The 25,149-nt window shown below is 46.2% G+C and overlaps 13 non-coding genes and 1 pseudogene across 13 annotated transcripts; 11 read left to right on the top strand and 3 right to left on the bottom strand.

Annotated features, from left to right (window-relative positions):
- The first annotated feature begins 2,048 nt into the window (after nucleotides 1-2,048).
- On the top strand, nucleotides 2,049-2,212 carry LOC135032150 (U1 spliceosomal RNA). Its single transcript, XR_010227704.1, has one exon. It is a non-coding gene; the product is annotated as a U1 spliceosomal RNA (small nuclear RNA).
- A 152-nt stretch (nucleotides 2,213-2,364) lies between these two features.
- LOC135032176 (U1 spliceosomal RNA) lies at nucleotides 2,365-2,527 on the top strand. Its single transcript, XR_010227729.1, has one exon. It is a non-coding gene; the product is annotated as a U1 spliceosomal RNA (small nuclear RNA).
- A 655-nt stretch (nucleotides 2,528-3,182) lies between these two features.
- LOC135032345 (U1 spliceosomal RNA) lies at nucleotides 3,183-3,346 on the top strand. Its single transcript, XR_010227887.1, has one exon. It is a non-coding gene; the product is annotated as a U1 spliceosomal RNA (small nuclear RNA).
- Nucleotides 3,347-10,078: 6,732 nt separating this feature from the next.
- Nucleotides 10,079-10,242, top strand: LOC135032137 (U1 spliceosomal RNA). The gene has a single exon (XR_010227692.1). It is a non-coding gene; the product is annotated as a U1 spliceosomal RNA (small nuclear RNA).
- Nucleotides 10,243-10,394: 152 nt separating this feature from the next.
- LOC135032246 (U1 spliceosomal RNA) lies at nucleotides 10,395-10,529 on the top strand (annotated as a pseudogene).
- Nucleotides 10,530-11,231: 702 nt separating this feature from the next.
- Nucleotides 11,232-11,395, top strand: LOC135032328 (U1 spliceosomal RNA). The gene has a single exon (XR_010227870.1). It is a non-coding gene; the product is annotated as a U1 spliceosomal RNA (small nuclear RNA).
- Nucleotides 11,396-11,547: 152 nt separating this feature from the next.
- On the top strand, nucleotides 11,548-11,710 carry LOC135032206 (U1 spliceosomal RNA). Its single transcript, XR_010227756.1, has one exon. It is a non-coding gene; the product is annotated as a U1 spliceosomal RNA (small nuclear RNA).
- A 671-nt stretch (nucleotides 11,711-12,381) lies between these two features.
- On the top strand, nucleotides 12,382-12,545 carry LOC135032337 (U1 spliceosomal RNA). Its single transcript, XR_010227879.1, has one exon. It is a non-coding gene; the product is annotated as a U1 spliceosomal RNA (small nuclear RNA).
- A 152-nt stretch (nucleotides 12,546-12,697) lies between these two features.
- LOC135032248 (U1 spliceosomal RNA) lies at nucleotides 12,698-12,860 on the top strand. The gene has a single exon (XR_010227794.1). It is a non-coding gene; the product is annotated as a U1 spliceosomal RNA (small nuclear RNA).
- A 671-nt stretch (nucleotides 12,861-13,531) lies between these two features.
- Nucleotides 13,532-13,695, top strand: LOC135032319 (U1 spliceosomal RNA). Its single transcript, XR_010227861.1, has one exon. It is a non-coding gene; the product is annotated as a U1 spliceosomal RNA (small nuclear RNA).
- Nucleotides 13,696-20,325: 6,630 nt separating this feature from the next.
- LOC135032265 (U5 spliceosomal RNA) lies at nucleotides 20,326-20,441 on the bottom strand. The gene has a single exon (XR_010227808.1). It is a non-coding gene; the product is annotated as a U5 spliceosomal RNA (small nuclear RNA).
- A 286-nt stretch (nucleotides 20,442-20,727) lies between these two features.
- LOC135032307 (U5 spliceosomal RNA) lies at nucleotides 20,728-20,844 on the bottom strand. Its single transcript, XR_010227849.1, has one exon. It is a non-coding gene; the product is annotated as a U5 spliceosomal RNA (small nuclear RNA).
- Nucleotides 20,845-21,114: 270 nt separating this feature from the next.
- LOC135032264 (U5 spliceosomal RNA) lies at nucleotides 21,115-21,230 on the bottom strand. Its single transcript, XR_010227807.1, has one exon. It is a non-coding gene; the product is annotated as a U5 spliceosomal RNA (small nuclear RNA).
- Nucleotides 21,231-21,374: 144 nt separating this feature from the next.
- Nucleotides 21,375-21,538, top strand: LOC135032158 (U1 spliceosomal RNA). Its single transcript, XR_010227712.1, has one exon. It is a non-coding gene; the product is annotated as a U1 spliceosomal RNA (small nuclear RNA).
- Nucleotides 21,539-25,149: the final 3,611 nt, after the last annotated feature.

Here is a 25,149-nt window from a genome sequence, read left to right as displayed (position 1 = left end):
AAATCTCTCCAGATTATTGACTTTTTAAAGTTTTCTAGGAAACGTTCTAGATGAATGCTTATTAGCCTTTGTCAGTATGTACTTTTGCAAAGTGTCTCTGTGGTGCAATCGGTTAGTGTGTTTGGTTATTAACCAAAGGGTTGGTGGTTCAATCCCACCCAGGGATGTTATTGACCTTGTCATCAGATTTTGGTGATCTTTAAGTAGACAAGTCAAAATTTCAAACCCCCTCTTATGGTGTAGGGTACCTGGCCTACTCTGATGTAATCAGAGTTAGATTTGATTAAGTGATTTTATCAAAAAACAGCTAGGAAGCACAATTTAGCAGTGGGTTGCAGAGAAAATGAAATATGCTGGCAGAAAAATCCAATTGAGTGATTAAACAGCTCTTCATTTTCTGGCTTTATTTTTATGCTAACAAATTTGTTCTCTGAAAAGTGTCCACAAAGCCAAGTATCGGATTAACATCTTTGTAGGGATGGTTTTTCACCTATTACTAAATTAAACTTGCTTCATTGGAAAGGCAGCAAGATGCATCCTCATTTCAATATCTACTGAAATAATACAGGTTGACACCAGGAAACATTAACGCCACTGCATCCTTGCTGCTTTCTCATGTGGAAGTCTGTTTAATGTGAAAACAAGGTGATATCTAATTAGCACACAGGTAAGGAATTAAGAAAATCTTTATTTAAGGGTGAAGATGTTTCTCACAAAATCGTTGCCCCAATGCATCATTGAAATTCAAGCTGGAAAGATGATTTTAATATATCACTTGTACATTTTGTATTGCTCTTCTGGTGACAATGTAGTTTGTTTTTGTCAATTACCATTTTAATAATCGGGTAAAGAAAATTAAGTGGATTTTTGAAAGAAAACAATACTGTCAATATACTATTAAAACATATTAAAATGGTAAAAGTTATTGTACTTTAAGTAAAAATAAAAGAGAAAAAATATCAATCCCAGTTTTGGATTACTTTAATTAACAAAAAAAAAATGCATATAGCAGAGGATAGTTTCAATCTGCCTACCTCTGGGTTATGAACCCAGCATGCTTTCATTACAGTACTCTGCTGCACATGTAAGTGCAAGAGATCTTGAAGCACTCACTCATCATGGGAAAGTAACAATGTGTTTCTTCGTTGGTTGATGGAAGAAACATCTTACAAAAACTCTCCAGATTATTGACTTTTTAAAGTTTTTCTAGGAAACGTTCTAGATGAATGCTTATTAGCCTTTGTCAGTATGGACTTTTGCAAAGTGTCTCTGTGGCGCAATTGGTTAGTGTGATTGGTTATTAACCAAAGGGTTGGTGGTTTAATCCCACCCAGGGATGTAATTGACCTTGTTATCAGATTTTGGTGATCTTTAAGTAGACAAGTCAAAATTTCAAAAACCCCTGTTATGGTGTAGGGTACCTGGCCTTCTCTGATGTAATCAGAGTTAGATTTGATTCAGTGATTTTATAAAAACAGCTAGGAAGCACAATTTAGCAGTGGTTTGCAGAGAAAAAGAAATATGCTGGCAAAAAAATCCAATTGAGTGATTAAACAGCTCTTCATTTTCTGGCTTTATTTTTATGCTAACAAATTTGTTCTCTGAAAAGTGTCCACAAAGCCAAGTATCTGATTAACATCTTTGTAGGGATGGTTTTTCACCTATTACTAAATTAAACTTGCTTCATTGGAAAGGCAGCAAGATGCATCCTCATTTCAATATCTACTGAAATAATACAGGTTGACACCAGGAAACATTAACGCCACTGCATCCTTGCCGATGATAACCTCAAGTTGGGTCATTCGGTGCTGCAGAGTCGTACGCACTCTTCCACCCGTTCAAGAGCTTTGGTATAACCCCATGGTTCTTAATGTGACCCCAGCATCCTCTAGGTCGTATGAGAAAATAGGATTTTAATACCTACCGGTAAATCCTTTTCTCTTAGTCTGTAGAGGATGCTGGAGTTCCCTTGTGCTGCCTCAGTTGAATCTCCTTTACTTGACAGAGATGTGCCTGAGCAGCGGCCCTCCCCAGCCCTATCCCAAATCATACTTATTTTGCATAGGAGATACCATGGTCATGAAGATTATTCTCCCAGGGTGAGGTTCATTCATTGCATTCTGGGTATGCTGACCCCTGTGATTTCCCCAAATGTGGGTAACTCGACTGCATTATTTGTGGTAGTGGGGGACTGTGTTTGTGTTTTCCTCTGGTCAGCTCTGGTAAAAGTCAGATTTCTTTGTTTCAGATCTTCCTCTAGCCTTGTTCTTCTTTCGAGAGTTCCCTTGTGCTGCCTCAGTTGGATCTCCTTCACTTGACAGGGGGGTGCCCGAGCAGCGACCCTCCCCAGCTCAAGCCCAACTCCTACTTACCTGCCAGGTGAGATACTATGATCATGAAGGTGCTTCTCCCAGGGCAAGGCTCACCCATTGCACTCTGGGTGTGCTGCCCCTGCGATTTCCCCAAATGTGGGAAACTTGACTGCATAATTTGTGTTTCCCCTGGTCGGCTCTCGTATAATTCAGATCTCTTTGTCTCAGGTCTCTCTCCAGCCTAGTTTGCTGTCTGTTTCCACTTCTTTTTTCTTGAGCCCCTCCCTTTTATACCCTTGTGCACTATCCTGACTTCTCCTCCTGTCTGCTTACTTTGTGCCTTCCAATGCACAATGCAAACTACACACCCTTTTACTTGCCTTACAGAGCAGCTCTGGAGCTGTTACAGTGCCAAGCTGCTGTAAGAAATCAGCTTGAATGCTTCAGGGGCTGGGGCATTGTCAACATGAGCCCCACACCGAAGGAGGGTGGGGGTGTTTAATGCGAACTAAGGGTCATCCAAGCGCCGCAAAAGGCCGCCATGCCCTGCATACCCCTTTTCTCTTTTCATATGCAGATGAGGGTTCCAGCCAACTTTGGCCCACTGCTTGGATGACATCACCGTATGCAAATCCATCTTCTGCAGAACTTCCCCCAGGAATGCTTGTACTAGTTGTTGCATTTGGTTTGTTGTTTGGGGGTGCTTCAGTATTAGGCAGCCTTCTGCCCTCCCATGTTCATCTGAAAATATGTGTTCTCCCTGCAGTTGTTGTCTCCAGATGAGAGTTCCCTTGTGCTGCCTCAGTTGAATCTCCTTTACTTGACAGAGATGTGCCTGAGCAGCGGCCCTCCCCAGCCCTATCCCAAATCATACTTATTTTGCATAGGCGATACCATGGTCATGAAGATTGTTCTCCCAGGGTGAGGTTCATTCATTGCATTCTGGGTATGCTGACCCCTGTGATTTCCCCAAATGTGGGAAACTCGACTGCATTATTTGTGGTAGTGGGGGACTGTGTTTGTGCTTTCCTCTGGTCAGCTCTGGTAAAAGTCAGATTTCTTTGTCTCAGATCTTCCTCTAGCCTTGTTCTTCTTTCGAGAGTTCCCTTGTGCTGCCTCAGTTGGATCTCCTTCACTTGACAGGGGGTGCCCGAGCAGCAATCCTCCACAGCTCTGGCCCAACTCCTACTTACCTGCCAGGAGAGATACTATGATCTTCACTGTTAGGGCAATCAGGATGTGGAATTCCCTGCCAGGGAAGGTGGTAATGGCGGACTCTGTAATTGGATTTAAAAAAGGAATGGATACATTTCTGAATGAAAAAGCTATCCAAGGTTATAATACTTAAAATATCAACATGGTTAATCCGGGGGTAACATGAGTTGTAGTAGCTAACTAGTCATAAAACATTATTCAGCAAGTATGTAGAATCATCACAACTTAAAACAGGTTGAACACGATGGGCAATTTGCCTCTATTCAACCTCAAAAACTATGTTACTATATGTTACTATATTACTATGTTACTGTAGTATACAGAACACCACAATGCAATGAGCAGTGATAGTGAGCACTGATGAGGATACTAGAACTGACACTGAGCAGCAAGATGCAGCACTGGACTATTAGTAATGTACTGTAGTATGCTGAGCACAACAATGCAGCACAAGACAATGAGCAGTGATACTGAGCACTGATGAGGATACTACTGAGAACTGACACTGAGCAGGAGAGACACACTACTAGTATTACTGAGCAGCAATAAGTATCCACTGATACTGAGCACTGATATTGAGATTTCCACTGAGAGAACATAGCCACGTCCTCTCCGCTCTCTCTTCAATGCACGAGTAAAAATGGCGGCAACGCGCAGCTCTTTATATGGAATCCGAATCTCGCGAGAATCCGACAGCGGGATGATGACATTTTCCCTTGTTCAGGTTTTCCGAGTCAGGCGGGAACAACCGAGCCTGCCTCGTACCAGTGTAAACCACGTGGAGTTCGTGGGGAATTCGGTTCTCGGAGAACCGAACCCGCTCCTCTCTACCTTATACCCATCAATTTTTTTTATTTTCAATCTAAGCCCCTGCAGTTTTCTGTAAGCATCTGCTTTGCTATGATGATCAACAAGTCACAAGGGCAAACACTCAGGGCTTGAGGCGTAGATCTTAGGACCAGCTGCTACAAGCATGGCAGAGGTGTCACTATCACTGGTGACACCCAGAGAGGTGGCGAGGGAGATTGTAATGCAGTACGCGCAGATAAGCAGCGCAATGGTAAAAAGGAGGCATGGTTTCATAGGTAGGGGCGTGGCCTGGTGGCCTGAATCTACATTTTGTTGCTCCGGGTGTCCCGGGGGTTGGGGGCTGCACCGGGGACTAGTGTGTGAGCGGTGCTGGCTCCTGCACAGTGACATGGCATGGCCACTAGAGATGTGCACCGGAAATTTTTCGGGTTTTGTGTTTTGGTTTTGGGTTCGGTTCCGCGGCCGTGTTTTGGGTTCGAACGCGTTTTGGCTAAACCTCACCGAATTTTTTTTGTCGGATTCGGGTGTGTTTTGGATTCGGGTGTTTTTTTCAAAAAACCCTAAAAAACAGCTTAAATCATAGAATTTGGGAGTCATTTTGATCCCAAAGTATTATTAACCTCAATAACCATAATTTCCACTCATTTTCAGTCTATTCTTAACACCTCACACCTCACAATATTATTTTTAGTCCTAAAATTTGCACCGAGGTCGCTGGATGACTAAGCTCAGTGACCCAAGTGGCCGACACAAACACCTGGCCCATCTAGGAGTGGCACTGCAGTGTCACGCATGATGGCCCTTCCAAAAAACACTCCCCAAACAGCACATGACGCAAAGAAAAAAAGAGGCGCAATGAGGTAGCTGTGTGACTAAGCTCAGCGACCCAAGTGGCCGACACAAACACCTGGCCCATCTAGGAGTGGCACTGCAGTGTCACGCAGGATGGCCCTTCCAAAAAACACTCCCCAAACAGCACATGACGCAAAGAAAAAAAGAGGCGCAATGAGGTAGCTGTGTGACTAAGCTCAGCGACCCAAGTGGACGACACAAACACCTGGCCCATCTAGGAGTGTCACTGCAGTGTCACGCAGGATGGCCCTTCCAAAAAACACTCCCCAAACAGCACATGACGCAAAGAAAAAAAGAGGCGCAATGAGGTAGCTGTGTGACTAAGCTCAGCGACCCAAGTGGCCGACACAAACACCTGGCCCATCTAGGAGTGGCACTGCAGTGTCACGCAGGATGGCCCTTCCAAAAAACACTCCCCAAACAGCACATGACGCAAAGAAAAATAAAAGAAAAAAGAGGTGCAAGGTGGAATTGCCTTGGGCCCTCCCACCCACCCTTATGTTGTATAAACAGGACATGCACACTTTAACCAACCCATCATTTCAGTGACAGGGTCTGCCACACGACTGTGACTGAAATGACGGGTTGGTTTGGACCCCCACCAAAAAAGAAGCAATTAATCTCTCCTTGCACAAACTGGCTCTATAGAGGCAAGATGTCCACCTCATCATCCTCCGATTCATCACCGTGTACATCCCCCTCCTTACAGATTATCAATTCGTCCCCACTGGAATCCACCATCTCAGCTCCCTGTATACTTTGTGGAGGCAATTGCTGCTGGTCAATGTCTCCACGGAGAAATTGATTATAATTCATTTTAATGAACATCATCTTCTCCACATTTTCTGGAAGTAACCTCGTACGCCGATTGCTGACAAGGTGAGCGGCGGCACTAAACACTCTTTCGGAGTACACACTTGTGGGAGGGCAACTTAGGTAGAATAAAGCCAGTTTGTGCAAGGGCCTCCAAATTGCCTCTTTTTCCTGCCAGTATACGTACGGACTGTCTGACGTGCCTACTTGGATGCGGTCACTCATATAATCCTCCACCATTCTTTCAATGGTGAGAGAATCATATGCAGTGACAGTAGACGACATGTCCGTAATCGTTGGCAGGTCCTTCAGTCCGGACCAGATGTCAGCATCAGCAGTCGCTCCAGACTGCCCTGCATCACCGCCAGCGGGTGGGCTCGGAATTCTGAGCCTTTTCCTCGCACCCCCAATTGCGGGAGAATGTGAAGGAGGAGCTGTTGACCGATCAAGTTCCGCTTGACTTGATAATTTTCTCACCAGCAGGTCTTTGAACCCCTGCAGACTTGTGTCTGCCGGAAAGAGAGATACAACGTAGGTTTTAAATCTAGGATCGAGCACGGTGGCCAAAATGTAGTGCTCTGATTTCAACAGATTGACCACCCGTGAATCCTGGTTAAGCGAATGAAGGGCTCCATCCACAAGTCCCACATGCCTAGCGGAATCGCTCTGTCTTAGCTCCTCCTTCAATGTCTCCAGCTTCTTCTGCAAAAGCCTGATGACGGGAATGACCTGACTCAGGCTGGCAGTGTCTGAACTGACTTCACGTGTGGCAAGTTCAAAAGGTTGCAGAACCTTGCACAACGTTGAAATCATTCTCCACTGCGCTTGAGACAGGTGCATTCCACCTCCTATATCGTGGTCAGATGTATAGGCTTGAATGGCCTTTTGCTGCTCCTCCATCCTCTGAAGCATATAGAGGGTTGAATTCCACCTCGTTACCACTTCTTGCTTCAGATGATGGCAGGGCAGGTTCAGGCGTTTTTGGTGTTGCTCCAGTCTTCTGTACGTGGTGCCTGTACGCCGAAAGTGTCCCGCAATTCTTGTGGCCACCGACAGCATCTCTTGCACGCCCCTGTCGTTTTTTAAATAATTCTGCACCACCAAATTCAAGGTATGTGCAAAACATGGGACGTGCTGGAATTTGCCCAGATATAATGCACGCACAATATTGCTGGCGTTGTCCGATGCCACAAATCCACAGGAGAGTCCAATTGGGGTAAGCCATTCTGTGATGATCTTCCTTAGTTGCCGTAAGAGGTTTTCAGCTGTGTGCGTATTCTGGAAAGCGGTGATACAAAGCGTAGCCTGCCTAGGAAAGAGTTGGCGTTTGCGAGATGCTGCTACTGGTGCCGCCGCTGCTGTTCTTGCGGCGGGAGTCAATACATCTACCCAGTGGGCTGTCACAGTCATATAGTCCTGAGTCTGCCCTGCTCCACTTGTCCACATGTCCGTGGTTAAGTGGACATTGGGTACAACTGCATTTTTTAGGACACTGGTGAGTCTTTTTCTGAGGTCTGTGTACATTTTCGGTATCGCCTGCCTAGAGAAATGGAACCTAGATGGTATTTGGTACCGGGGACACAGTACCTCAATCAAGTCTATAGTTGGCTCTGAAGTAATGATGGATACCGGAACCACGTTTCTCACTGCCCAGGATGCCAAGGCCTCAGTTATCCGCTTTGCAGCAGGATGACTGCTGTGATATTTCATCTTCCTTGCAAAAGACTGTTGGACAGTCAATTGCTTGGTGGAAGTAGTAAAAGTGGTCTTACGACTTCCCCTCTGGGATGACCATCGACTCCCAGCAGCAACAACAGCAGCGCCAGCAGCAGTAGGCGTTACACTCAAGGATGCATCGGAGGAATCCCAGGCAGGAGAGAACTCGTCAGAATTGTCAGTGACATGGCCTGCAGGACTATTGGCATTCCTGGGGAAGGAGGAAATTGACACTGAGGGAGTTGGTGGGGTGGTTTGCGTGAGCTTGGTTACAAGAGGAAGGGATTTACTGGTCAGTGGACTGCTTCCGCTGTCGCCCAAAGTTTTTGAACTTGTCACTGACTTATGATGAATGCGCTGCAGGTGACGTATAAGGGAGGATGTTCCGAGGTGGTTAACGTCCTTACCCCTACTTATTACAGCTTGACAAAGGCAACACACGGCTTGACACCTGTTGTCCGCATTTCTGTTGAAATACTTCCACACCGAAGAGCTGATTTTTTTGGTATTTTCACCAGGCATGTCAATGGCCATATTCCTCCCACGGACAACAGGTGTCTCGCCGGGTGCCTGACTTAAACAAACCACCTCACCATCAGAATCCTCCTTGTCAATTTCCTCCCCAGCGCCAGCAACACCCATATCCTCCTCATCCTGGTGTACTTCAACACTGACATCTTCAATCTGACTATCAGGAACTGGACTGCGGGTGCTCCTTCCAGCACTTGCAGGGGGCGTGCAAATGGTGGAAGGTGCATGCTCTTCACGTCCAGTGTTGGGAAGGTCAGGCATCGCAACCGACACAATTGGACTCTCCTTGTGGATTTGTGATTTTGAAGAACGCACAGTTCTTTGCTGTGCTTTTGCCAGCTTAAGTCTTTTCATTTTTCTAGCGAGAGGCTGAGTGCTTCCATCCTCATGTGAAGCTGAACCACTAGCCATGAACATAGGCCAGGGCCTCAGCCGTTCCTTGCCACTCCGTGTGGTAAATGGCATATTGGCAAGTTTACGCTTCTCCTCTGACGATTTTTATTTAGATTTTTGAGTCCTTTTTTTACTGATCTTTTGTGTTTTGGATTTTACATGCTCTGTACTATGACATTGGGCATCGGCCTTGGCAGACGACGTTGATGGAATTTCATCGTCTCGGCCATGACTAGTGGCAGCAGCTTCAGCACGAGGTGGAAGTGGATCTTGATCTTTCCCTATTTTTGGAACCTCAACATTTTTGTTCTCCATATTTTAATAGGCACAACTAAAAGGCACCTCAGGTAAACAATGGAGATGGATGGATACTAGTATACTTATGGATGACGAGTGACTGACGACACAGAGGTAGCTACAGCCGTGGACTACCGTACTGCGTCTGCTAGTATAGAGATGATAATTAATGATATAAAAAAAAAATATATATAACTACTGTAGGTATATATAATATAATGACGGACCTGGTGGACACTGTCAGCAGACTGCTAAACTACTAGTATGAAGAAGATAGAAAAAAACTTCCACCACAGGTAGGTAGGTATACAATTATGGACGAGCACTGACGACACAGAGATAGCCACAGCCGTGGACTACCGTACTGCGTCTGCTAGTATAGAGATGATAATTAATGATATAAAAAAAAATATATATAACTACTGTTGGTATATATAATATAATGACGGACCTGGTGTAATTCAGATCTCTTTGTCTCAGGTCTCTCTCCAGCCTAGTTTGCTGTCTGTTTCCACTTCTCTTTTCTTGAGCCGCTGCCTTCTATGCCCTTGTGCACTCTCCTGACTTCTCCTGTCTGCTTACTTTGTGCCTTCCAACGCACAATGCAAACTACAGGTAGTGCTGCAGGGCCCACACCCTTTTACCTTGCCTTACAGAGCAGCTCTGGAGCTGTTACAGTGCCCAGCTGCAGCAAGAAATCAGCTTGAATGCTTCAGGTGCTGGGGCATAGCCAACAAGAGCCCCACACCGACGGAGGGTGGAGGTGTTTAATGCAAACTAGGGGTCAGCCAAGCGCCGCAAAAGGCCGCCATGCCCTGCATGCCCCTTTTCTCTTTTCATATGCAGACGAGGGTTGAAGCCAACTTTGACCCACTGCTTGGATGACATCACCATATGCAAATCCATCTGCGGCAGGCCTTCCCCCAGGAATGCTTGCACTAGTTGTTGCATTTGGTTTGTTGTTTGGGGGTGCTTCAGTATTAGGCAGCCTTCTGCCCTCCCATGTTCATCTGAAAATATGTGTTCTCCCTGCAGTTGTTGTCCCCAGATGAGAGTTCCCTTGTGCTGCCTCAGTTGAATCTCCTTTACTTGACAGAGATGTGCCTGAGCAGCGGCCCTCCCCAGCCCTATCCCAAATCATACTTATTTTGCATAGGAGATAACATGGTCATGAAGATTGTTCTCCCAGGGTTAGGTTCATTCATTGCATTCTGGGTATGCTGACCTCTGTGATTTCCCCAAATGTGGGAAACTCAACTGCATTATTTGTGGTAGTGGGGGACTGTGTTTGTGCTTTCCTCTGGTCAGCTCTGGTAAAAGTCAGATTTCTTTGTCTCAGATCTTCCTCTAGCCTTGTTCTTCTTTCAAGAGTTCCCTTGTGCTGCCTCAGTTGGATCTCCTTCACTTGACAGGGGGGTGCCCGAGCAGCGACCCTCCCCAGCTCTAGCCCAACTCCTACTTACCTGCCAGGTTAGATACTATGATCATGAAGTTGCTTCTCCCAGGGCAAGGCTCACCCATTGCACTCTGGGTGTGCTGCCCCTGCGATTTCCCCAAATGTGGGAAACTTGACTGCATAATTTGTGTTTCCCCTAGTCGGCTCTCATATAATTCAGATCTATTTGTCTCAGGTCTCTCTCCAGCCTAGTTTGCTGTCTGTTTCCACTTCTTTTTTCTTGAGCCCCTCCCTTCTACACCCTTGTGCACTATCCTGACTTCTCCTCCTGTCTGCTTACTTTGTGCCTTCCGATGCACAATGCAAACTACAGGTAGTGCTGCAGGGCCCACACCCTTTTACTTGCCTTACAGAGCAGCTCTGGAGCTGTTACAGTGCCAAGCTGCTGAAAGAAATCAGCTTGAATGCTTCAGGGGCTGGGGCATGGCCAACATGAGCCCCACACCGAAGGAGGGTGGGGGTGTTTAATGCGAACTAAGGGTCATCCAAGCGCCGCAAAAGGCCGCCCTGCCCTGCATACCCCTTTTCTCTTTTCATATGCAGATGAGGGTTCCAGCCAACTTTGGCCCACTGCTTGGATGACATCACTGTATGCAAATCCGTCTTCTGCAGACCTTCCCCCAGGAATGCTTGAACTAGTTGTTGCATTTGGTTTGTTGTTTGGGGGTGCTTCAGTATTAGGCAGCCTTCTGCCCTCCCATGTTCATCTGAAAATATGTGTTCTCCCGGCAGTTGTTGTCCCCAGATGAGAGTTCCTTTGTGCTGCCTCAGTTGAATCTCCTTTACTTGACAGAGATGTGCCTGAGCAGCGGCCCTCCCCAGCCCTTTCCCAAATCATACTTATTTTGCATAGGAGATACCATGGTCATAAAGATTGTTCTCCCAGGGTGAGGTTCATTCATTGCATTCTGGGTATGCTGACCCCTGTGATTTCCCCAAATGTGGGAAACTCAACTGCATTATTTGTGGTAGTGGGGGACTGTGTTTGTGTTTTCCTCTGGTCAGCTCTGGTAAAAGTCAGATTTCTTTGTCTCAGATCTTCCTCTAGCCTTGTTCTTCTTTCGAGAGTTCCATTGTGCTGCCTCAGTTTGATCTCCTTCACTTGACAGGGGGGTACCCAAGCAGCGACCCTCCCCAGCTCTAGCCCAACTCCTACATACCTGCCAGGTGAGATACTATGATCATGAAGGTGCTTCTCCCAGGGCAAGGCTCACCCATTGCACTCTGGGTGTGCTGCTCCTGCGATTTCCCCAAATGTGGGAAACTTGACTGCATAATTTGTGTTTCCCCTGGTCGGCTCTCGTATAATTCAGATCTCTTTGTCTCAGGTCTCTCTCCAGCCTAGTTTGCTGTCTGTTTCCACTTCTCTTTTCTTGAGCCGCTGCCTTCTATGCCCTTGTGCACTCTCCTGACTTCTCCTGTCTGCTTACTTTGTGCCTTCCAACGCACAATGCATACTACAGGTAGTGCTGCAGGGCCCACACCCTTTTACTTGCCTTTCAGAGCAGCTCTGGAGCTGTTACAGTGCCCAGCTGCTGCAAGAAATCAGCTTGAATGCTTCAGGGGCTGGGGCATAGCCAACATGAGCCCCACACCGACGGAGGGTGGAGGTGTTTAATGCGAACTAAGGGTCATCCAAGCGCCGCAAAAGGCCGCCATGCCCTGCATACCCCTTTTCTCTTTTCATATGCAGATGAGGGTTCCAGCCAACTTTGGCCCACTGCTTGGATGACATCACCGTATGCAAATCCGTCTTCTGCAGACCTTTTCCCAGGAATGCTTGTACTAGTTGTTGCATTTGGTTTGTTGTTTGGGGGTGCTTCAGTATTAGGCAGCCTTCTGCTCTCCCATGTTCATCTGAAAATATGTGTTCTCCCTGCAGTTGTTGTCCCCAGATGAGAGTTCCCTTGTGCTGCCTCAGTTGAATCTCCTTTACTTGACAGAGATGTGCCTGAGCAGCGGCCCTCCCCAGCCCTATCCCAAATCATACTTATTTTGCATAGGAGATACCATTGTCATGAAGATTGTTCTCCCAGGGTGAGGTTCATTCATTGCATTCTGGGTATGCTGACCCCTGTGATTTCCCCAAATGTGGGAAACTCGACTGCATTATTTGTGGTAGTGGGGGACTGTGTTTGTGCTTTCCTCTGGTCAGCTCTGGTAAAAGTCAGATTTCTTTGTCTCAGATCTTCCTCTAGCCTTGTTCTTTTTTCGAGAGTTTCCTTGTGCTGCCTCAGTTGGAGCTCCTTCACTTGACAGGGGGGTGCCCGAACAGCGACCCTCCCCAGCTCTAGCCCAACTCCTACTTACCTGCCAGGTGAGATACTATGATCAGGAAGGTGCTTCTCCCAGGGCAAGGCTCACCCAATGCACTCTGGGTGTGCTGCTCCTACGATTTCCCCAAATGTGGGACACTTGATTACATAATTTGTGTTTCCTCTGGTCGGCTCTCGTATAATTCAGATCTCTTTGTCTCAGGTCTCTCTCCAGCCTAGTTTGCTGTCTGTTTCCACTTCTCTTTTCTTGAGCCGCTCCCTTCTATGCCCTTGTGCACTATCCTGACTTCTCCCGTCTGCTTACTTTGTGCCTTCCAAAGCACAATGCAAACTACAGGTAGTGCTGCAGGGCCCACACCCTTTTACTTGCTTTACAGAGCAGCTCTGGAGCTGTTACAGTGCCCAGCTGCTGCAAGAAATCAGCTTGAATGCTTCAGGGGCTGGGGCATAGCCAACATGAGCCCCACACCGAAGGAAGGTGGAGGTGTTTAATGCGAACTAGGGGTCATCCAAGCGCCGCAAAAGGCCGCCATGCCCTGCACACCCCATTTTTATTTTCATATGCAGACGAGGGTTGAAGCCAACTTTGACCCACTGCTTGGATGACATCACCATATGCAAATCCATCTGCTGCAGGCCTTCCCCCAGGAATGCTTGCACTAGTAGTTGCATTTGGTTTGTTGTTTGGGGGTGCTTCAGTATTAGGCAGCCTTCTGCCCTCCCATGTTCATCTGAAAATATGTGTTCTCCCTGCAGTTGTTGTCCCCAGATGAGAGTTCCCTTGTGTTGCCTCAGTTGAATCTCCTTTACTTGACAGAGATGTGCCTGAGCAGCGGCCCTCCCCAGCCCTATCCCAAATCATACTTATTTTGCATAGGAGATACCATGGTCATGAAGATTGTTCTCCCAGGGTGAGGTTCATTCATTGCACTCTGGGTATGCTGACCCCTGTGATTTCCCCAAATGTGGGAAACTCGACTGCATTATTTGTGGTAGTGGGGGACTGTGTTTGTGCTTTCCTCTGGTCAGCTCTGGTAAAAGTCAGATTTCTTTGTCTCAGATCTTCCTCTAGCCTTGTTCTTCTTTCGAGAGTTCCCTTGTGCTGCCTCAGTTGGATCTCCTTCACTTGACAGGGGGTGCCCGAGCAGCAATCCTCCACAGCTCTAGCCCAACTCCTACTTACTTGCCAGGTGAGATACTATGATCTTCACTGTTAGGGCAATCAGGATGTGGAATTCCCTGCCAGGGAAGGTGGTAATGGCGGACTCTGTAATTGGATTTAAAAAAGGAATGGATACATTTCTGAATGAAAAAGCTATCCAAGGTTATAATACTTAAAATATCAACATGGTTATTCCGGGGGTAACATGAGTTATAGTAGTTAACTAGTCATAAAACATTATTCAGCAAGTATGTAGAATCATCACAACTTAAAACAGGTTGAACACGATGGGCAATTTGCCTCTATTCAACCTCAAAAACTATGTTACTATATGTTACTATATTACTATGTTACTGTAGTATACAGAACACCACAATGTAATGAGCAGTGATAGTGAGCACTGATGAGGATACTAGAACTGACACTGAGCAGCAAGATGCAGCACTGGACTATTAGTAATGTACTGTAGTATGCTGAGCACCACAATGCAGCACAAGACAATGAGCAGTGATACTGAGCACTGATGAGGATACTACTGAGAACTGACACTGAGCAGGAGAGACACACTACTAGTATTACTGAGCAGCAATAAGTAACCACTGATACTGAGCACTGATATTGAGATTTCCACTGAGAGAACATAGCCACGTCCTCTCCGCTCTCTCTTCAATGCACGAGTAAAAATGGCGGCAACGCGCAGCTCTTTATATGGAATCCGAATCTCGCGAGAATCCGACAGCGGGATGATGACATTTTCCCTTGTTCAGGTTTTCCGAGTCAGGCGGGAACAACCGAGCCTGCCTCGGACCAGTGTAAACCACGTGGAGTTCGTCGGGAATTCGGTTCTCGGAGAACCGAACCCGCTCCTCTCTACCTTATACCCATCAATTTTTTTATTTTCAATCTAAGCCCCTGCAGTTTTCTGTAAGCATCTGCTTCGCTATGATGATCAACAAGTCACAAGGGCAAACACTCAGGGCTTGAGGCGTAGATCTTAGGACCAGCTGCTACAAGCATGGCAGAGGTGTCACTATCACTGGTGACACCCAGAGAGGTGGCGAGGGAGATTGTAATGCAGTGCGCGCAGATAAGCAGTGCAATGGTAAAAAGGAGGCATGGTTTCATAGGTAGGGACGTGGCCTGGTGGCCTGAATCTACATTTTGTTGCTCCGGGTGTCCCGGGGGTTGGGGGCTGCACCCGGGGACTAGTGTGTGTGCGGTGCTGGCTCCTGCACAGTGACAGTGCATGGCCACCGAGCATGACGCCTCCATTCTTGACCATGCTGTAATTGCAGTCGCACTGCAGTTCAGCGTGATCATATAAAATGGTGTAGCCTCCTGCTGGTGCAGACTGTATGTGCGCGCAGGAAGCCGCCACCATTTTTGTGATCACAGCGGCTGAATGTGATGTCATACAGCCGCTGTGACCACGCCCCCTGTGTCTCCTCCGTTGCAGACCCCATTTTGAAGCCTTGCCCCCGCACCGCTCCATCCCTGACTTGGAAATGGAGTGTTGCTGACCCCCCTCTCCCCCCCCCCCCGCCCCGATTGACAGGCAGAGGCGATCGCATTCTCTGCGGGGTGCCGCAGAAAATGTAGGCACATGCGTATGCTCTTAGCAATTTTTGCAGTTGGATCGCTTATTGTGATTGCAATCCAACCTGAATCAGGCCCTATTACCTATCACAATGCGCTGCGGGCAGTACAAAATTGGGTTAATATAGGAGTAAAACTCCCAGACCTGTGCTCCTTAACTGTACCTGGTGGCTAGTGGAGCGGCTGCCCAGTAATCAGTGTCCACGCCAGTGCGCACACGGTCCACCCCCTACGGCCACGCTCCCCTTCATCAGCGGCCTCGTGATCCGGAAGGGCGGTGTGTGTGTGACTGACCTTAGGAAGAAACTGGAGCCTCCGCTGCAGTGACCCAGCAACCAGGGCACGGGAGTATACAGCGCCGCTGGGAGTGATGAAGCTGCAGTAAAGATGTCTATTAGACCTAGCCTGCTGCAGCCCTTGTAGATTCTCATAAAACAAGTTCTTCTTTTCTTGTCAAAATTAATAGCTAAGAATAGGCTGCTTGAGGCAGGCCCCTGTTAAGAGGCCTGCTACTGAAGGCACCAACTACAAACTGAGCTCCCTGTTCATGGAAGCGGGGTTATAGAGGAGAATGCACTGAGCATCTTGGGAACAGTCAAAAGCTTTGAGCCGGTTGGTGCCTCAGATCAAGATCCTACTCTACACCCCAATGTGAATCCTTGTGGAGTCCAGTGTACCCCACAGAAGAAATTAATGTGTCACACCCATTGGCAGCAACCTTAGAATAGCTGCTGACGGGCACAATTGAGAAAGGAAGGGGGGGGGGGGACATTTGAATCCAGCACATAGATGCAATTCAAATATGTAATTTGTACCTTCCTATTTTAAAATATAATGGATGAACCTCACCCTGTGAGAACAATCTTCATGATCAAGAGATCTCATATGCAAAATAAGTATGAGTTGGGATAGGGCTGGGGAGGGTGGCTGCTCGGGCAGCCCCTCCCCCGTCAAGTTAAGGAGATTCAACTGAGGACGCACAAGGGAACTCTCGTCTGGGGACAACAACTGCAGGGAGACCACATCTGTTCAGATGAACATGGGAGGGTGGAAGGCTGCCTAATATTGAAGCACCATCAAATATCAAACCATATGCAACAACTAGTACAAGCATTCCAGGGGGAAGGTCTGCAGAAGACGGATTTGCATACGGTGATGTCATCCAAGCAGTGGACCAAAGTTGGCTGGAACCCTCATCTGCATATGAAAAGAGAAAAGGGGCATGCAGGGCATGGCGGCCTTTTGCGGTGCTTGGATGACCCCTAGTTCGCATTAAACACCCCCACCCTCCTTTGGTGTGGGGCTCATGTTGGCCATGCCCCATCCCCTGAAGCATTCAAGCTGATTTCTTGCAGCAGCTGGGCACTGTAACAGCTCCAGAGCTGTTCTGTAAGGCAAGTAAAAGGGTGTGGGCCCTGCAGCACCACCTGTAGTTCGCATTGTGCGTTGGAAGGCACAAAGTAAGCAGACGGGAGGAGAAGTCAGGATAGTGCGCAAGGGCATCCTTTTCTCTTAGTCCGTAGAGGATGCTGGGGTCACATTAAGAACCATGGGGTATAGACGGGATCCGCAAGAGACATGGGCACTTTAAGACTTTCAAAGGGTGTGAACTGGCTCCTCCCTCTATGCCCCTCCTCCAGACTCCAGTTATAGGAACTGAGCCCAGGGAGACGGACATTTCGAGGAAAGGATTTATTGTTAAACTAAGGTGAGCATCTTACCAGCTCACACCTTAAGCATGCCGCAGAATGTGGCATTCAACAGAACACAAGCCAACGGCATGAACAATTGCAGCAAAAAGCTGACCAGAACCATAACACAACATGTGTATAACCACAAGTAATAACTGCAGACACAGTATGGACTGGGACGGGTGCCCAGCATCCTCTACGGACTAAGAGAAAAGGATTTACCGGTAGGTATTAAAATCCTATTTTCTCATACGACCTAGAGGATGCTGGGGTCACATTAAGAACCATGGGGTTATACCAAAGCTCTTGAACGGGTGGGAGAGTGCGTACGACTCTGCAGCACCGAATGACCCAACTTGAGGTTATCATCAGCCAAGGTATCAAACTTGTAAAACTTAGCAAAAGTGTTTACTAAATAGCTGCTCGGCAAAATTGCAATGCCGAGACTCCCCGACCAGCTGCCCAGGATGAACCCACCTTTCTAGTAGAATGGGTCTTCACCTATTTCAGTAACGGCAATCCTGCCGTGGAATGAGCATGCTGAATCTTACCACAGATCCAGCGCATAATGGTCTACATGGAAGCAGGACACCCAATCCTGTTGGGAGCATACAGGACAAACAGAGCCTCTGTTTTCCTAATCTGAACCGTTCTGGTGACATAAATTTTCAAAGTTCTGACCACAGCCAGAGACTTTGACTCAACGAAGGTGTCAGTGGCCAAAGGCACCATGTGGAAAGATGAACCACCTTCGGCAGAAATTGTTGACGTGTCCTCAATTCTGCTCTATCTTCATGAAAGATCAAATAAAGGATCTTGTGATACTGCATGGTTTGTACTGTTTTCCATGTGCTCCCAGATCTTTCAAGCAAGTAGCATGGTCAAGAAAGTTCTGTTTGAAAAGTAACAACATTTACTGTCATTGTTATAGAATTTGGGAGAAAAAACAAGAAGAAATCTGCACTGTTGACGCACTGGACAGAATGAATGAATCATAAAATATAACCTTTATTAAGTATGTATTAAAATTGGATAAATATTAATATTATTATCCCAAACTGCAGTGAAACATAAAGGTTAAAATCACAGAACTAACATACATGTGCATAAGAAGAATAAAGAGATGTGAAAAAAAGGTTTAAAAAGCGTGTCCGTGTGTGATTATTTTTGAAGGCACAACCCTGGCGGGGTTGTTTATATAGATATATATGTTGCTAATAATCACTTTCTAGCGTAATGTTATTAAATAGCTGTTAGTATCTATGTCATCAGGTACCACTGGGTCGTATCCTATATACTCCCTTCACTCAATAGGGGTTACCTCCCGGGAAGCCATCCCCATTGGCGAATTTGTGGGGGTGATTGAGTATAACCGGTAAGCTAACCTCCAATTTGTGGGGTGCTTAGGTAGATGGGGATCACTTATTTCTCTGTGTCCCCTAAGACTATATTCCTAAATTCAATACCATAGGGGGATAGCTTTCTATATCGGATAAGGAATCACTTGATAGGGAAATCTCTATGCATCATGGAAAGATCATATTTATTAATATCCAAACTAAAAAAATGATGAATAGCTTTAATTTAGCTGTTTAGATATAGTTAATTGGCGAGATATACCAACAGGTGCGGTTGCCTTAAGGAATATGGCAATTCCAATATAAATAGCAGCCCTCCTTCATATAATCAGCCAGATCTTATTAAATCTGGTCCAGATATAGCCGTTCAGATATACTTAATTGACAACATATATCAATCGGTGGGGTTGCCTTAAGGAATATAGCAATTCCAATTCTCATATAAATAGCAACCTTCCTTCATATATTCAGCCAGATCTTATTTAATCTGATCTAGGCGTAGGCAATAATGCTTTCCTTAGAGGTATAGCCACCTCAATTCTTATTAGGAAGCAAAGTGTCTGTCATAATGGTTTATCCAATTCATCTAAGAAATAATATATTCCATGTGTCAGAGATTCATTACTCTCTATTTACACTGTTAAAGAGTTAATTCTTATTATGTTACAGTGTAATGAAATTATCATATAGGGAGATGTGGCAATTCCATGTGCTATATATATAATAACCCTTAGTGGTCCAGATTCCACAATGAGGAATTTTCTTATAAACCGCTGAAACACACAGCTGTTTGACTGACTTCCAAATATATCTATCTCACTTTGTAACAGTCTTATGATAGAGAAACTGTTACATATTCGGTCACTTAGTTATCTAAAGGTAAACAGACTCAGTGTGAGGGTAATATAATATATCAAATGCGCTGTCAATAATCGTGGTAACTGGTGTAATAATGTGGTATATTGAGTATGCTAGTAAGGCATATAACTGCTCTCCAGCCTTTAAGTGTTACCAATCAATTTGTTACACTGTAAAGGATTTATGGTGTCCTGTTAGGACATGCAGCTGCTAGGCTGACTCAAAGATTTATCCATTTGTAACAATTATGTAACAGTTATATACATGTTACTGGTATTACATAGAAATAGTATGACACAGGCCAGCAGTCCCATGTGTCTAGATTCCACAATAGGAGATTTTCTTTGTCTTATAAACTGCTGGAACACACAGCTGCTAGACTGACTTCAAATATATATATTACTTTGTAACAGTCTTATAGTAAAGAGACTGTTACACACTGTCATTTAGTTATCTCAAGGTTAGCAGATTCTGTGTGAGGATAGTGTTCTGTTAGAACATGCAGCTGCTAGGCTGACTCATAGAAAATGTATCCATTTGTAACAAATGACACATACAGCATTAAATTAATATCTATAGCAGCCCATGTGACATCTCTACTCTTATCATAATTGTCTGGTTATTGCCAATCTGGACAGCAGGAGTGATATATATTCACTAGTCCCAATATCCCATCATATAAATATACCCACACTGATATACTTTCTTATCAAGAGTTATTAGTAGCTATCTGTATGCACTTTAGACATTGTAATTGCTAAGTGACATCATATCTAGTGTATTCCTTTCTTATAGCTCAGCTTCTATTCCCTATTAGTGGAGACTAACAGCTAACATCATAATCATATATTTTTGTTTTATAACATTTCACATGAGTCAAATACACGAGGACACGCCGTGCCCTACACGCGTGTTTCACTGCATCTATGGCAACTTACATTAAAGCTAACAAGAAAGCACACTCGTTCTGTCTTTAAACAGATAAAAGAAACCCCAATAATATGGGGCATGCAAAAATTTAGATAAAACTCAGTTTTGCTCCTCTCCACGGAAATCTTTAGTAAAAGGCGAAAGATTTGTTCGTTCTGAAGAGAAACCAGAGCATGACCAAGATTCCACCTGTCGCCTGAGTGCCATGCCAGCGGTCCTCATTCAGCTCAAAGTGAGCACCCAATATGAAAGAAAGAAAGCAGATTTCTCACCAGGCTTCCCCTTGCTATAAGCATGGTTTGTACTCTTTTCCATGTGCTCCCAGATCTTTCAAGCAATTAGTATGGTCAAGAAAGTTCTGCTTGAAAAGAAACAGACATTTACTGTCATTGTTATACAAATAAACTTACATTAAAGCCAACAAGAAAGCTCACTCGTTCTGTCTTTAAACTGATAAAAGAAACCCCAATAATATGGGGCATGCAAAAATTGAGATAAAACTCAGTTTTGCTCCTCTCCACGGATAATCTTTAATAAAAGGCGAAAGATTTGTTCATTCTGAAGAGAAACCAGAGCATGACCAAGATTCCACCTGTCGCCTGAGTGCCATGCCAGCAGTCCTCATTCAGATCAAAGTGAGCGCCCAATTTGAAAGAAAGCAGATTTCTCACCTGGCTTCTCCTTGCTATAAGCATGGTTTGTACTGTATTCCATGTGCTCCCAGATCTTTCAAGTAAGTAGCATGGTCAAGAAAGTTCTGTTTGAAAAGAAACAAACATTTACTGTAATTTCTATGAAAATGAGCTTTCATTAAAGCACACTCATTCTATCTTTAAACCGATAAAAGAAACCCCAAAAAGATGGGGCATGCAAAAATTGAGGTAAAACTCAGTTTTGCTCCTCTCCACGGAAATCTTTAGTAAAAGGCGAAAGATTTGTTCGTTCTGAAGAGAAACCAGAGCATGACCAAGATTTTCATCTGAAAATATGTGTTCTCCCTGCAGTTGTTGTCCCCAGATGAGAGTTCCCTTGTGCTGCCTCAGTTGAATCTCCTTTACTTGACAGAGATGTGCCTGAGCAGCGGCCCTCCCCAGCCCTATCCCAAATCATACTTATTTTGCATAGGAGATACCATGGTCATGAAGATTGTTCTCCCAGGGTGAGGTTCATTCATTGCATTCTGGGTATGCTGACCCCTGTGATTTCCCCAAATGTGGGAAACTCGACTGCATTATTTGTGGTAGTGGGGGACTGTGTTTGTGCTTTCCTCTGGTCAGCTCTGGTAAAAGTCAGATTTCTTTGTCTCAGATCTTCCTCTAGCCTTGTTCTTCTTTCGAGAGTTCCCTTGTGCTGCCTCAGTTGGATCTCCTTCACTTGACAGGGGGTGCCCGAGCAGCAATCCTCCACAGCTCTAGCCCAACTCCTACTTACCTGCCAGGTGAGATACTATGATCTTCACTGTTAGGGCAATCAGGATGTGGAATTCCCTGCCAGGGAAGGTGGTAATGGCGGACTCTGTAATTGGATTTAAAAAAGGAATGGATACATTTCTGAATGAAAAAGCTATCCAAGGTTATAATACTTAAAATATCAACATGGTTAATCCGGGGGTAACATGAGTTATAGTAGCTAACTAGTCATAAAACATTATTCAGCAAGTATGTAGAATCATCACAACTTAAAACAGGTTGAACACGATGGGCAATTTGCCTCTATTCAACCTCAAAAACTATGTTACTATATGTTACTATATTACTATGTTACTGTAGTATACAGAAAACCAAAATGCAATGAACAGTGATAGTGAGCACTGATGAGGATACTAGAACTGACACTGAGCAGCAAGATGCAGCACTGGACTATTAGTAATGTACTGTAGTATGCTGAGCACCACAATGCAGCACAAGACAATGAGCAGTGATCTGAGCACTGATGAGGATACTACTGAGAACTGACACTGAGCAGGAGAGACACACTACTAGTATTACTGAGCAGCAATAAGTAACCACTGATACTGAGCACTGCTATTGAGATTTCCACTGAGAGAACATAGCCACGTCCATTCCGCTCTCTCTTCAATGCACGAGTAAAAATGGCGGCAACGCGCAGCTCTTTATATGGAATCCGAATCTCGCGAGAATCCGACAGCGGGATGATGACATTTTCCCTTGTTCAGGTTTTCCGAGTCAGGCGGGAACAACCGAGCCTGCCTCGGACCAGTGTAAACCACGTGGAGTTCGTGGGGAATTCGGTTCTCGGAGAACCGAACCCGCTCCTCTCTACCTTATACCCATCAATTTTTTTATTTTCAATCTAAGCCCCTGCAGTTTTCTGTAAGCATCTGCTTCGCTATGATGATCAACAAGTCACAAGGGCAAACACTCAGGGCTTGAGGCGTAGATCTTAGGACCAGCTGCTACAAGCATGGCAGAGGTGTCACTATTACTGGTGACACCCAGAGAGGTGGCGAGGGAGATTGTAATGCAGTGCGCGCAGATAAGCAGCGCAATGGTAAAAAGGAGGCATGGTTTCATAGGTAGGGACGTGGCCTGGTGGCCTGAATCTACATTTTGTTGCTCCGGGTGTCCCGGGGGTTGGGGACTGCACCCGGGGACTAGTGTGTGAGCGGTGCTGGCTCCTGCACAGTGAAAAGGCATGGCCACCCAGCATGACGCCTCCCTTCTTGACCATGCTGTAATTGCAGTCGCACTGCAGTTCAGCGTGATCATAAAAAATGGTGTAGCCTCCTGCTGGTGCAGACTGTATGTGCGCGCAGGAAGCCGCCACCATTTTTGTGATCACAGCGGCTGAATGTGATGTCATACAGCCGCTGTGACCACGCCCCCTGTGTCTCCTCCATTGCAGACCCCATTTTGAAGCCTTGCACCCGCACCGCTCCATCCCTCACTTGGAAATGGAGTGTTGCTGACCCACCTATCCCCCCCCCCCCGCCCCGATTGACAGGCAGAGGCGATCGCATTCTCTGCGGGGTGCCGCAGAAAATGCAGGCACATGCGTATGCTCTTAGCAATTTTTGCAGTTGGATCGCTTATTGTGATTGCAATCCAACCTGAATCAGGCCCTATTACCTATCACAATGCGCTGCGGGCAGTACAAAATTGGGTTAATATAGGAGAAAAACCCCCAGACCTGTGCTCCTTAACTGTACCTGGTGGCTAGTGGAGCGGCTGCCCAGTAATCAGTGTCCACGCCAGTGCGCACACGGTCCACCCCCTACGGCCACGCTCCCCTTCAACAGCGGCCTCGTGATCCGGAAGGGTGGTGTGTGTGTGACTGACCTTAGGATGAAACCGGAGCCTCCGCTGCAGTGACCCAGCAACCAGGGCACGGGAGTATACAGCGTCGCTGGGAGTGATGAAGCTGCAGTAAAGATGTCTATTAGACCTAGCCTGCTGCAGCCCTTGTAGATTCTCATAAAACAAGTTCTTCTTTTCTTGTCAAAATTTATAGCTAAGAATAGGCTGCCTGAGGCAGGCCCCTGTTAAGTGGCCTGCTACTGAAGGCACCAACTACAAACTGAGCTCCCTGTTCATGGAAGCGGGGTTATAGAGGAGAATGCACTGAGCATCTTGGGAACAGTCAAAAGCTTTGAGCCGGTTGGTGCCTCAGATCAAGATCCTACTCTACACCCCAATGTGAATCCTTGTGGAGTCCAGTGTACCCCACAGAAGAAATTAATGTGTCACACCCATTGGCAGCAACCTTAGAATAGCTGCTGACGGGCACAATTGAGAATGGAAGGGGGGGGGGGGACATTTGAATCCAGCACATAAATGCAATTCAAATATGTAATTTGTACCTTCCTATTTTAAAATATAATGGATGAACCTCACCCTGTGAGAACAATCTTCATGATCAAGAAATCTCATATGCAAAATAAGTATGAGTTGGGATAGGGCTGGGGAGGGTGTCTGCTCTGGCAGCCCCTCCCCCGTCAAGTTAAGGAGATTCAACTGAGGAAGCACAAGGGAACTCTCGTCTGGGGACAACAACTGCAGGGAGACCACATCTTTTCAGATGAACATGGGAGGGCGGAAGGCTGCCTAATACTGAAGCACCATCAAATATCAAACCATATGCAACATCTAGTACAAGCATTCCTGGGGGAAGGTCTGCAGCAGACGGATTTGCATACAGTGATGTTATCCAAGCAGTGGGCCAAAGTTGGCTGGAACCCTCATCTGCATATGAAAAGAGAAAAGGGGCGTGCAGGGCATGGCGGCCTTTTGCAGTGCTTGGATGACCCCTAGTTCTCATTAAACACCCCCACCCTCCTTTGGTGTGGGGCTCATGTTGGCCATGCCCCATCCCCTGAAGCATTCAAGCTGATTTCTTGCAGCAGCTGGGCACTGTAACAGCTCCAGAGCTGTTCTGTAAGGCAAGTAAAAGGGTGTGGGCCCTGCAGCACCACCTGTAGTTCGCATTGTGCGTTGGAAGGCACAAAGTAAGCAGACGGGAGGAGAAGTCAGGATAGTGCGCAAGGGCATCCTTTTCTCTTAGTCCGTAGAGGATGCTGGGGTCACATTAAGAACCATGGGGTATAGACGGGATCCGCAAGAGACATGGGCACTTTAAGACTATCAAAGGGTGTGAACTGGCTCCTCCCTCTATGCCCCTCCTCCAGACTCCAGTTATAGGAACTGTGCCCAGGGAGACGGACATTTCGAGGAAAGGATTTATTGTTAAACTAAGGTGAGCATCTTACCAGCTCACACCTTAAGCATGCCGCAGAACGTGGCATTCAACAGAACACAAGCCAACGGCATGAACAATTGCAGCGTGGCCTAAGTAAAAGGGGGTGTGACTTCGCGGGAGGACCCGCGATCGCGAGTCACGCCCCCGTTTTCGGCACTGAGGGGGCA

The sequence above is a fragment of the Pseudophryne corroboree genome, unplaced genomic scaffold (assembly GCF_028390025.1).
Source record: "Pseudophryne corroboree isolate aPseCor3 unplaced genomic scaffold, aPseCor3.hap2 scaffold_541, whole genome shotgun sequence".
In the NCBI taxonomy this organism is placed as follows: domain Eukaryota; kingdom Metazoa; phylum Chordata; class Amphibia; order Anura; family Myobatrachidae; genus Pseudophryne; species Pseudophryne corroboree.
Note: the sequence above shows the minus strand (reverse complement) of the source record. Positions and strands in the feature narration are given on the sequence as shown.